Source organism: Bufo bufo, chromosome 6 (assembly GCF_905171765.1).
Source record: "Bufo bufo chromosome 6, aBufBuf1.1, whole genome shotgun sequence".
Lineage (NCBI taxonomy): Eukaryota > Metazoa > Chordata > Amphibia > Anura > Bufonidae > Bufo > Bufo bufo.
In genome coordinates, this window is record NC_053394.1 from 420,040,634 (window position 1) to 420,054,359 (window position 13,726).

A 13,726-nucleotide genomic window follows, 5' to 3' on the forward strand; every position below is an offset into this window, starting at 1 on the left:
GGAATCTAATAAGAGGGTTTGATCTGAGGTCTGATATGGGGGTCTGATATGAGAATCTGATACGGGGGTTTGAGCTGAGGTCTGATATTGGGGTCTTATCTGAAGTCTGATATGGGGGTCTGATCAGAGGTCTGATATGGGGGTCTTATCTGAGGTCTGATATGGGAATTTGATATGTAGGGGTCTGATTCTCAGGTCTAATGAAGATGTGGGGTCTAATTTGGGGGTCTGGTGAAAAAAAAAATATTATATTTTTCTTCTCTAAAACTTAGGTGCTTCTTATAATGCACCCGTCTTAAAAGTATGGTACATACATTATGTATGTCTACTGTGGTATGCACTGATTTAGCCATTTTGTCCCAGTAATAATGCCAGTGACTCGGCACCAAGAGCCTTTAAAGCAAAGTCACTGAATATTTTCATTTCTTCCTAGTGTTGTAAAATGTTCATGGCACTCGCCCACACAATTTCATTTTCTTTATTCCAAAAATGTTCTATTAATACTTAGAAGACCTCGATGACAGCTATCCTCATGCATAAAACTGTTTAACTTTTCAAGATTTCCATATTTCAACCAGAAATGGTTTTTAATACAGAAAAAGAAATTGTGAATTGTATGGGATTCTTTTTTTTATTCTCGGCTTCGCTAGTTTAATTTACGAGGAGCTAGAAAACAGCTAACATTGGAAGACAAACAGCATGACCTCTTACCTGGCCACTCTTTTGTGAGGCTGCCCTGAATACTTGGGAATGAGATGAATGATTGACTGTCAAAAGTCATCACTAGAATGAGGAGCATTATCAGCTGTCTATGAGAGCCCATCATTGGTGTCGGTTATGTACTTGGAACAGAAATGTGGGGTCCCCTTAGACATCTGGCCAACTTCCACTGCCTGACTGTTTGGCCGCTCAGACCACCCATTAAGCTGGATGAAGCCAATGGGATTTCTTAGCATTAAAACCCTCTCCTAGTCTTCTGCTCTTTTTCTTACTCTTCAGCTGATTGTCCTATATAGTAAATTGCAGCACCATAGAATTTGGAATGTAGCCACAGATACTCAATTTTACAGGAGAACCACATTTTTTTGCAAAAAAAAATAAAAAATGCAAAGAAAGCAACAGTTCTCACTAACAATCCTCTTTCATGAATATTATTTACTAGTGATAAGCGGCAGGGGCAATATTCGAATTTGCGATATATCACAAATATTTGGGTGAATATTCATCATATATTCGCGAATTTGAGAATTTGCGATTATTTACTTGATTGCAATACAGGCGTGGGTCACTGTTGCTACATTTTCCAAGCTGCTAGAAGTTTCCTGAGACTGGAGATAATGGTTGGCACGGCAGAACATTACAATGGCTTTATATGCAGATCGAGTGCTCCAATATATTTGCGATTGCGCAAATCGACAATTAATGATGCGCATATTTTTGCGCAATACGTGCAACTTCACATTTTAGCAGGTCTGACTACATATTACTGATTGGTGCACTAAGTATTGTTGTGAACTTGTGACATCACAGCACTATGTCTGTAGCATGTACGTATGGACAGCAGAACCTATCAGCTACACTGTATCACTATCTATCCTACACTGACTATCTCACACTAACTATCTGTATTATATATATATAAGCTACCTAACTAACTAACTAACTAACTATCTAATGTAATTACACAGTAAAGCACAGAGCACAGCAATGACACTCTGTCTCTCTCAGAACTCCATAAAACTACAGAAAATGACTGCTGGGGAGGTTCTTATATAGTAAGGGGCAGACAACTTTCCTATTGGTTGCTAGGGATGTTGCTAAGCACAGACAAAGACATTGCAGCCTTCTCATTGGCCCACAAGCCAGAAGGGAGGTTACTGATGAAAAAAAAAAACTAGAATGCTTGAGAATACGAATCGCGAAGTGGCGATATTCGCGATTAAAATTCACACTATTATTTACAGAGTGGAAGCTTTAAAATCTACTGTCCCTCAAAAATGAAAACTCTCCTGTCCCCCTGGATCTTCACGTTCGTTAACTGCCTTGCTCTAGTCACTTCTTCTACTAATGCAGAAGCAGGAAGGGTTTGATAAATTGATAGAAGTGCAGCTTGCTCCATATTTTGTCATAATGTATTTCAATGAACTGCTAAACTGTATCATTTCCATGTGAAAGGCCCTGAAAGGGCAATAGAGAAGCTTCAGTATCTGTAGAAATGGATGGATAATAAGGCAAAATGGTGACTCATCCAGAGACAGTTCAGAAAAATCCACTCTTGATATTAAAACTGAAAAGTCATTTCATCAGCTTAAAGGGTTTCTGTCACCCCACAAAACTCATATATTTTTTTTTGGATAGTTAGATTCCTTATAGCGCGATATAGGAGAATATAATGCTCTTACTTACTTTCATGTGGCCGATTCTTTATAAAACGAAGTTTTATAATATGTAAATGAGGGCTCTACCAGCAAGTAGGGCGTCTACTTGCTGGTAGCTGCTGCAGAAATCCGCCCCCTCGCCGTGTTGATTGACAGGGCCAGCCGTGATCTCCTCCTCCGGCCGGCCCTGTCAGTAATTCAAAAATCGCGCGCCTCTGGTCATTCGGCGCAGGCGCTCTGAGATGAGGAGGCTCGTCTCCTCAGTGCGCCTGCGCCGATGACATCACCGAAAGAGAAGACGTCATCGGCGCAGGCGCACTGAGGGAGTGATGAGGAGACGAGCCTCCTCATCTCAGAGCGCCTGCGCCGAATGACCAGAGGCGCGCGATTTTTGAATTACTGACAGGGCCGGCCGGAGGAGGAGATCACGGCTGGCCCTGTCAATCAACACGACGAGGGGGCGGATTTCTGCTGCGGCTACCAGCATGTAGACGCCCTACTTGCTGGTAGAGCCCTCATTTACATATTATAAAACCCCGTTTTATAAAGAATCGGCCGCATGAAAGTAAGTAAGACTATTATATTCTCCTATATCGCACTATAAGGAATCTAACTATCCAAAAAAAAAAAAAGGAGTTTTGTGGGGTGACAGAAACCCTTTAAGGCCTCCTGCACACGAACATGTGCACCCCGCGGCCGTTCTGCGGCCCGCAAATTGTGGGCCGCATTGCACGAACACTGACCGTGGGGCAGCCGCAGCGGATCGCAGACCCATTCACTTTAATGGGTCCGCGATCTGCCCGTTCCACAAAAAGATAGGACATGTTCAATCTTTTTGCGGAATGGAAGTACGGGTCGAAACCCCACAGAAGCACTCCATAGTGCTTCCGTAGGGTTCCGTTCCGTGCTTCCGTTCGGCACCATCACTCATTTCCGGATTTGTGGACCCATTGAAGTGAAGGGGTCCGCATCCGTTATGCAGAATGCACACGGAACGGTGCCCGTGTATTGCGGATCCACAAATGCGGTCCGCAATATGGCAACGGGAAGCACACGTTCGTGTGCAGGAGGCCTAAAGGAGTTGTATGGTTTCAGGAGAAAACCGAAGAATCCCCTACATGGGCCTGAAAAACAAACAAACAGATAAGCACTCTACTGCCCTGCTTCTCCTGGCTGGGATCTACTTTCTCAGCTGCAGAGGTGACGTAATGTCAGCCAATCACTGACCTCATCGGAAGCCCTCTCTCACTGCCAACCACTTTGCAGGGCATAATCGCAATTGACCATGGCATCTAAGGGGTTAAACGTATCGGATTGGCATAATTTCTGATCCCCGTAGTTCCAGCGTGCCTGCTGTAATATCGTGGGAACAGTGGAAAGATTTTTTTTTTCTATATGCAACATATTAGTTCTACCCTTATGGGTCTTTTTTTCACTTCTTCTGGATCAACAGCAGGTAACTAAGTTCTGAGACTGTAAACAGTGCTACCATCTCGCTGAAGCACTTCTGATAAAATGACTCAACAGTTCCGTATTGTTAGGTTGTGTGACTTGTTTCTCACCAGTCTGGGTCTACTGGCAAAGTGGGCCAACATACTAAGCTCGAATCCGTCAAGCTTCCCATTCGTGAAGCCAAATCACCATCAGTTTTTAGCCTCATTCTGACTCATATGGACGAAATATTGGAAAGCATTGCACGAGTGACCTGGCAGAAGTACCTTCTGCTTGAGGATAACGAATATGGACTAATTAGCTCATATGATTTTGCTTTCATAAAATGTACAATATGAGCCGTCAGTCTAAAGAGCTGGGATTTGTGCTCTTGGAGGAAGCCAAGGGGCGGGTGCGATATGAGACTTTTCCACTTTCTACACAGCCCATCCCTTAGTGCTACAAGTTGGCATTGGAAAGACATGCACCACACCTTAAATGAACCATATTCACTTCTTCTGACACTGTTCCTATTTCCAATGATTCACTCACTTTTATTGACTCGGACAGATTTTGGCAGAGGAGGCTCTGAGGTAGCCAAGTGATGAAGTTGTGTTCATTTATCAAAGTAAATGAGCCTATCACAATGGTCCATTCAGCAGAAAAAGATCCAGTTGTCTAATGCAGATACAATTCCCTCTGAATTCTTTATGAGGTGTGCATTATCGGCATGCAATGGAGTTGATCCAAACACTTTGTCCATTTCTTTTTAATTATTGCATAGGATATGAAAACAATACTTCTGTGGGTGAATTCATCTCAGTTATTCAATACTAATCCAACCAGAAACGTGGAAATGTAAGTCGAAGAAGGAGCTCTGAAGAGGGAGAAGAACTGCCGCTTCCTCGGCTCCGCTGAATCTGCTGTACTGTACACAGCCTCTAAATAATGTGGTCATACACTTACCATATAATACCAAGGGCTAAATGATAGCACAACACCATGACCACAAAATAATGACTGAATAGTACCTGCATACTAAGTAATAAGCACTATAAAAAGACCCATACTACCAGTCCATACAGTTGTATACAGGAGCTCTACAGACCCTCATTACAGTACAATTACATCCAATATTATATATCCAATATAATATATACAGTAAATACAGCACTCTTACAGTACAATTACATCCAGTGACCCACCGTGATGCCTTCACTTAATAGAGCTATTCACTTCCCTTTCTTCTCCATCTGATGCAGTCCACCATGATGGCTTCTCCCAATCATAACTTACTTTTTTAGAGATTGTTACCCAGACAACTTTGGCTGCTCCCTTTTCCAGCACCATTTTTACCTAGAGTACAGTATATGTACCCTCTACATAAGCTTCCAATCTTGCTGTCTCTTTAACAATACTACCCTATTGCTACCCCCAGTACTGTGCCTGCATCTGACTCTGGTACACCCTGTCAACTAGTTAGTTCCCTAAAAAGTAATAGTGTCCTTCCACTGTAACAGTACCCCCTTGAATGCCCTACACAGAAAAAGTGCCTCTTTAGTGCCTTCCTTACACTTTTCTCACAGTAATAATGCCCTCTCAGAGTCCCTATACAGTAACACTGTCTCTTTGGTGCCCTTCTCACAATAATATATTCCCTGTACTGCCTCTGCACATATAGTGCCCTCCTAGTGCCCACCTTACAGTAACATTGCCTCTTTAATGCTATTGAAAGTAATAGTGCCCACTTACTGCTCCTTCACAGGATTGTCTGGGCATTTAATCTAAGAAATGCTGAGCTTGCTGAATACTTTTTGGTCCTTCTTGACATGGATATGTGACCAGTACAACCAATTGTTGTCTGAAATTGTGCCTTGCTACGCCTAGTGTGCCTTACTATGCCTATGGTTGGGTGTCCTGTGCCCATTTCAACTGTATCTGGATCATGGGTTGGGGTATGTATCTGTGTCATGGGGCTACCTCTTACATCAATCTATTTATCTCATATTATCCATCTGCTGGCAAACCTTGGGTCCTGGCATCATGTGGATGTGACCTACCTAAACATTGTACAGACAACTAACCCCCTTCATGGAAGTGGCACCTCATAATGGCAGTGACCTCTTTCAGAAGAATAATGCTGAAAACAAATCTGTCCCGGAATGAGGAACATGGCCAAGAGATCAAGGTGATGACTTGGTCTTCAAATTCCCCAGATCTCAATCGAATCGTCATCTGTGGAATGTGTTAAAGAAAGTCCAATCCATGGAGGCTGCACCAAGCAACTTACAAGAGGATCTTCTGCAAACGACTTGCGCCAGATCCCGCGGGACCTGTGGGATTCATGTCTCGATGGGTCAGAGCTGCTTTGGTGGCACTAGGGAAGCTACACAATATTAGACAGGCGGTTTTAATATTATGCTTCACGACAATGCCATATGGAAAAGACTGTTGTCGACAGGAGTAAACTTCACAAATCATATGAGCCGCCATGCATTCTGTGCTCTGTATTTTGATGGGTGGATATCTTTGGAGAGGAAAAATGAAAGAAAAAAAATTCCCAGACCGTTGAGAATAAGCTGCTCGCAAATCACTGAAGAGGTGAGGAAAGCTGAATCGTTTCAGACATGTAAATTCTGCTGCAACAAATATCATAAAAATGTTTATTTTGGAGAGCAGAGGAGTCGGGATAAATTACAAGATAAAGCTTCACACTCACCAAACGAGGGAAGGAACCGCAGCTGCTTTTAAGGACACCATGTGGAGGAAGAAACCACACACACCAGCTTGTGCATACACCCCGCTTTAATCAGACCTGGATCGCTTTGATATCCATAATGAATATTCATATTCTCATAAAAAGTGATGTCCGTGGTTAGAAGCTCCACCATCAAGTTTTCTCGAAGAAAGAAAAAATGACCACAAACTTGCAAGAAAATGATTACCTGTCAAACGTTACTATACGTAACACATTCATACAACCTGGGTATCATAGGAGGGGGTCTCCCACTTGAATCACTCCCTATATGAGCAAGAATGGGGTACTCAAGTATTAGGGAATGACCATGTAAGCATTACTACTAGAGGTTCCCTTGAGGCAGGGGTGCACCACCAATGAGGCCAGGTGAGGCAATCGCCTCAGGCAGCACCAGGAAGGGGGCAAGAGGGGGGCAGCGGTGGGCTATGGGCAATGAGTGCTTTCATTGTGGCAAAGAGGTTAGGTTAAGAAATTGGCATTGGGGGCGGGATGGCGCCATTTTAGTTTTCACCTGAGGCAGCATAAAGGCTAGGTGCACCCCTGCCTGGAGGGTCTAGCTGATCACTCTTTCCTTGGCACAATCAATTGTCATGGTCAGGATCCAGGGTGTTGCAGCTCCCATATGAAAAAGGTCAGGCAACCTTGAATTCCTTTAGGCAAGATGACCACTTTGGACATTCCTTGGACCCCCAGATATCAGTTATAAAGGGGCAACCTGGCAGCAAGTCTCCAATTTCTCTGCGGTGTCATTCAGCTACTCTCTGACACCTCCATAGAATACTAAATTCTACACCTGGGAACATGTCCCACCTGTACTTCCTAATCTAACCCCCTACAATATAAACAGTTGCAATAAACCAATAGACCTATCTCTAAAGTGGACTGCCCATCACAACCCAACTGTGTGTTATTTTATAAACTCATTTTTTTTGGCATTTTTTATTGGAGAGATTTAACATACTTTTCTCTTCTTTAAAGAGCACCTGCCAGCAGAATCAACTCTATTAAATCTGATAGGGTTGGTCCTGCTGATCAAAATGATATCAGTCTTGTGAAAATCGGTTGTGTCGTTACCGAGAAAAATGACTTTTATTCTTTATGTGAGGAATTGCTTCAGTGCACCGAGGGGTGTGGCCGAGTGGAGTTGCTGAGAGTCACTGGGGGTCTAGGGCCCGCCCCTCAGGGTACTGTTGCCGTAGTAAAAAAAAAATCTCAGAAACGCAGCCATCGATTTTCACTAGTATTATAGTATTTAGCAGGATCATCCCTATCAGGCTGTTTGTCTGGTTCATAGGGTTCATCCCGCTGGCTATCGACTTATGTAAACTTACAGTAAAAAGATCAGAAAACCCCATTAATCTTGTTGTAAATTTCCACATCTATAACACTGGACATTCCTCGAAGAGCAGCAAATAAATTATAGAAAGCAAGAAACTAAATGCTTTGCATAAGGACTCATTCAGATGGCCGTATGAACGGGTTCGCATCCGTTCTGCAATTTTGCAGAATGGGTGTGGACCCATTAATTTCAAAAGGGCCGCAAAAGATGCGGACAGCACACCGCGTGCTTTCCTCATCCATAGATCCATTCCGCACTCCCGCAAATAATATACAGCCTGTCCTATTCTTGTCCGCAATAGCAGACAAGTATAGGCATTTCTATATAACGCTGGCCCTGGTATCCGCGTTTTGCGGTTCTGCAATTTGCGGACCGCAAAACCCTTACAGCCGTCCGAATGAGCCCTGTGGAACATAAATCCCAAAGCAGTCTGAGTTCATGCTTAAGCTCTGTTCATAGCTCCATCGTGGCTTCCATTCCATCAGTCACACGATGCGTACCGGTGGTGGCCGCCGGACCCCCTTGACTTCTAACGGGGTTCCTTAGGTTCCATCGCGATGTCTGTCATTTCGACAAGAGGAACGGCTCTATACTTCCCTTTAAAATAATACAAAGCGTCTGAATCTACGGAGTCTGTGAACATAGCCTGACGCTCTATATCTGCCTTCGCAAACACAAGTTGTAAAAAAGACTGCAGAAGAAATAAACTCACAAAAATTCCAAACCAGACAAATTTTTCATTTCTTGTATTTGGATAGCATAGATCTCCTATTTCTAGAAATGTCCTGCGTATCCACACTTGCTTTGACAACCGAACGTGTTCCGTAAATGTACACGCCCACATAATATTTTACTTGAATCCTGGCCCGCAGTCTGAAAGGTTTGAAGGAAGGTAGGCGTCTCGCTCGCTCCCTTACATTTTTTATGTGCAGGGGATTTGGCTCCGACTGGGTCTTTTTAACGTAATGCTGTATAAACTCTTTACCTGCTGGAGCAGCTCGTGTTTGCTGTAATTTATGGTTTTTACATACAGCTCGGTGTTTGTAGTTTTTATGAAATTCTTCATTGTTGCTTCTATGCTCCTTTTATCCTTCGGTCCATTTCATGTTATATCACCCTTCTTTTATAATAGCTTTCTTAGCATCCTGCTGTGCTGAGCCTGGTGCTTCATCCATGGTGCCAAACCGAAAGGTGCCCCTCCTGAAATCCAACTTACCTACCACAGACATACTGACCTCTCATGGCATGGACAAATTGGAATATGTTGGCACTATACAGTATAATAGGAAATAATTAGAAATGAGCAAATTATTTCTTTACAATCAGCGATCCACCGGAATTTTTTGAAAAATTCTGATTTTATTGAATCAGGATTTTATCTGATTCGATTTGTGAGAATTTATTTTAGAGACCAGAATGTCAATGACTCTCTTTCGCCTCATAGCTGTGTCCCTCTATGTAGGCTGCTGCCTGCTTTCTGGCTTAGCCCTTCTCGCTCTGCCTGTAGGGAGTGCATGCTTCCCTCAACTCTTCAAAGGCCACTAATATTTGGCCACCTTGGGGGAAGGGGGGCTTAAGACACCCTCCCTTGTGGTAATGAACCTGAGCAATAGATACTAGCCTGCTAGTATCTTGCAAAGCTGTGCTGATTACATTGGCTTGCTCTTGTACCGGCTTCTGCGTGTTTCACGGATTTAGCTCTTCTCTGCCTGACCTGACCTCTGCCTGATTTCTGTATTGACCCTGAGCTGCCAGAATTATTTATCATGCATGTACCCTGCCTGCTCTGACCTTGTCCGGTCTCTAAGTACGGTTTTGCTTGATCTCTCAGTGAGTCCCCATGGATCAGTTGTCAACCAAACAGAGACTACTCCAGGAGTTAGAGGCTTGGGGGTTCCCCTGAAGCAAAGTCCAGTTCCCTGTATAGGGATTAAAGGGTGAAGACCAGAGGACTGCCAGGATAATGCGGTTAGGAGTAGCCCTATGTTAAACCTGTTCTGTTGACACAGTGGTTCCATACCCACTGTGTAACAATCAGATGATCAGTTCGATTGAATCAGACCCAAATCGAATTTTACAGACATTTGCTCATCTCTAGAAATAATTCATGGCACCCAACAACTAAGGGTCCATTCACACGTCCGTTGTTTCTTTCCTGATCTGTTCTGTTTTTTGCGGAACAGATCTGGACCAGTTCTGTACCCATTCATTTTCAATGGGTCCTGAAAAAAATCGGACAGCTCAATGTCTGATTTTTTTTCAGGACCCATTGAAAATCAATGGGTACAGATCTGGTCCAGATCTGTTCCGCAAAAAACGGAACAGATCAGGAAAGAAACAACGGACGTGTGAATGGACCCTAAAGTTGGATACTTTAGCATTAATGGGACACTAATAAATAAAAAAATCATCTTATACTCTATCTCTTTCCCCTGCACTGTCCTCTGCGGTGCTGTTCCGATCCTTCTGCCACTGCTTGTTTACAGACAGCAGAGATGACATGCAGGTAGAACATGACCATGGCAGACAGTCACTGTCCTCAGCTGTCTCATATCACCAACATTGTGCCATTTGTGGACTCATCACCACTGAGTTCGGTCATTGGCTGCAGTGGTGCACATGGCCCCATCTGTGCAGGAGGTTTACAGACAGATGAATGTCCAATGAAGACAGCCCAAGTGCCATGGAGCCAGAGAAGATAAGTGAAGATCTCCTTACAGGTCCTGCTAGGTGTGTGGGTGATAAAAAACAAAAAAAAACAAATCCCAGACAACCTCTTTGAGGTTATTTTGGCTCCAGCTCCAATTCCCTACTGAGACAATTGTCATTGACTTTACCATATCCCAGTGCAGTTCCCCCTTCTCTGAGAGGTTCTCTGCTTCTCGGGGTACTTTGGCCACTTTACATTGCCATTGGAACCAGTGTAGCTCAATGATGTCCACTGGTTTAAAGAAGCTAGGAGGTCAACATGTAAGGGGAGCAAATCAATTACCTACCCATGGTTCCAACAGTTTCAGGATCATTGTCCAAAAACAGTACGTAACGCAAAGCTGAAACAAGGGGACTGAGGGATAGTATAATCCTATAGAGCTAATCCAGAAGAAGACAAAACCACTATGAAATAGAAGCCAATTTTCCTCACTTTTAGGGAAAAAAATTCCTTCCCAACTCCAATCAGGCAATCAGAATATCTCCCTGGATCAAAGATCATTCTCCAGTAATCTAGTAACTATAACCTATAATATTATTACATTCCAGAAATACATCCAGGCCCCTCTTGAATTAGGGGATTTTCACAAAAACATTTCTGCACCAAAGAGCCACCAGGCAGCCGCACAGAATTCCCTTCCTCCAGTTGGAGGCCATAGTTTGTCAAGCTACGATTAAGAGTAAAGTGGTCACTTGAAACGCCTAAGAAGCAAGTGGTTTTATTTTCATGTGTCCATTTACCCGTAGATCTTATGAAGATGCATTAAAAATCCCATGCTTTTATCGGGAGGCTGAAATCTCTTCTTCTTCTTCTCCTGCCATAGTTTACGGCCATGATTGTGCCAAGAAAGCTTTTATGTATGTTTTTGATGCGGTGGCACCTATACACTGTGTCCCCATGAATGGCAGCACAGCCATCGCAAAGAGGGATCAATTCCAAATTCTGTCGGTGTGAACACCCCCAACAGAACCTCCACTGACAAATAGCTCTATAGTCTCACTGCTCGTACAGTAAAGAATCCCTTTGTGTAGTTTGACTAGTGAGGAAAAACTACAGCTGTAGCCAGTGTTATCTTGACTGGCTTAGGTGTTCCTGAGGTCAAGATAACCCTCAGCTACATCTGTATGTTTTCAACATATGCCCCTTTTGATGCCTCCTCGTGATATCATTACTGGCCTTGGCAACAGCTGCCTGACACTGGCTTATGCAGTTAAGTTTACTGTCTACTAAAATTCCTTAAGTCTTTAAATCCTTGCTATTGCACATGCTTCCACGATTGAGGATCCTAATCAGTAGATCGTTGTGGCTCCCAAAAGTCGTGTCCTGCCAGCCCCCCAGATATTTCTTCGTATAACTGCTTGAGGTCTCGTGCTCCACTTGAGAAGAAGGCTATAAAATAACTTACATTAAGATCTTCTTGTGTGCACCACTGCTCCACATATGGAAGGAAGAAGCCATACATGTCTCCCCATTCATAGAATACACCCCCCACCCCCAGTCCGGGACATTGGATACAGGTCTATATGGAGATAAGAGATCCCTCTTGTTACAGGATTATTCACTTCTTCCTTCCCCCATTTGCCAAGAATTACCTGTTCCGCCTAATCCTCATTATTCTGCAGATTTCCTGTACTTAGAGATGAATTATTCATTCCTTTGGATCGGATCAGGTGATGGTGTGTTTGTTGTTTGGTTCCATTGTCATTTCCCCCAAGTATAAGAAATCTTTTTATATAATGGCCCTCTGGACGCTGTGCTCGTAGGGCAGCTGCTCGCTCCTTGTTGTGGTATCTGATATCAAGTAGTGTTCTTACTATGCATTGTGTATGGCCGACTCATCCTCCAGCAGACCAGGTGTCAGTACTGCTACTTAGATACATCCCTGATCACTCATAGGAAAATAAATAAAGTCGTAAAATAAAAAAAGTTATACAATAAATAAAGTCATAGAGGTGAATAGGTCACTGAATAAAATAAAACAATTTCAGAGGAATTTGACACAAATCTGCTATTACATTGCCCAGGCTGCAGCCACAATGGCATGGAAATTGGAAAAATTGCATCTTACCATACTGTACATGACACATGTAAGTCTCACCATATATCTCCAAGAATCCATTATACGCCAACAGATAGATTGATCTATCATCAGAATCTGTCTTGTTTCCGTAACGAACATAGGGTTGACAGATTCTGCAGCGCTTTACACATATTATCATCAGTTTGGTGTCCCCGGGGGATCACAATCTAAATTCCTCTTACACCATGAGGATGTTGTCCGTGGTCAGATTCAATCCTAGAAGTTGACCCCCCCCCCCCCCGCTACAAGGCACCAGCGCTTATCACTGAGCCACTGTGCTGCCTGTCTGTCTATATCTATCTATTATCTATTATCTATTATCTATTATCTATCATCTTCTATCTATCCATTATCTATCTATTATCTATCTATTATCTATCTATCTATTATCTATCTGTTATCTATCTATCTATCTATCTATTATCTATCTATTATCTATCTATCTATTATCTATCTATTATCTATCTATCTATTATCTATCTATTATCTATCTATTATCTATCTATCTATTATCTATCTATTATCTATCTATCTATCTATTATCTATCTATTATCTATCTATCTATTATCTATCTATCTATCCATCATCTATCATCTTCTATCTATCCATTATCTATCTATCTATTATCTATCTATCCATCATCTATCATCTTCTATCTATCTATTATCTATCTATCTATTATCTATTATCTATCTATCCATCATCTATCATCTTCTATCTATCCATTATCTATCTATTATCTATCTATCTATCTATTATCTATCTATTATCTATCTATTATCTATCTATCTATTATCTATCTATTATCTATCTATCTATCTATTATCTATCTATTATCTATCTATCCATTATCTATCTATCTATTATCTATCTATCCATCATCTATCATCTTCTATCTATCTATTATCTATCTATCTATTATCTATTATCTATCTATCCATTATCTATCTATTATCTATCTATCTATCTATCTATTATCTATTATCTATCTATTATCTATCTATTATCTATCTATCTATCTATTATCTA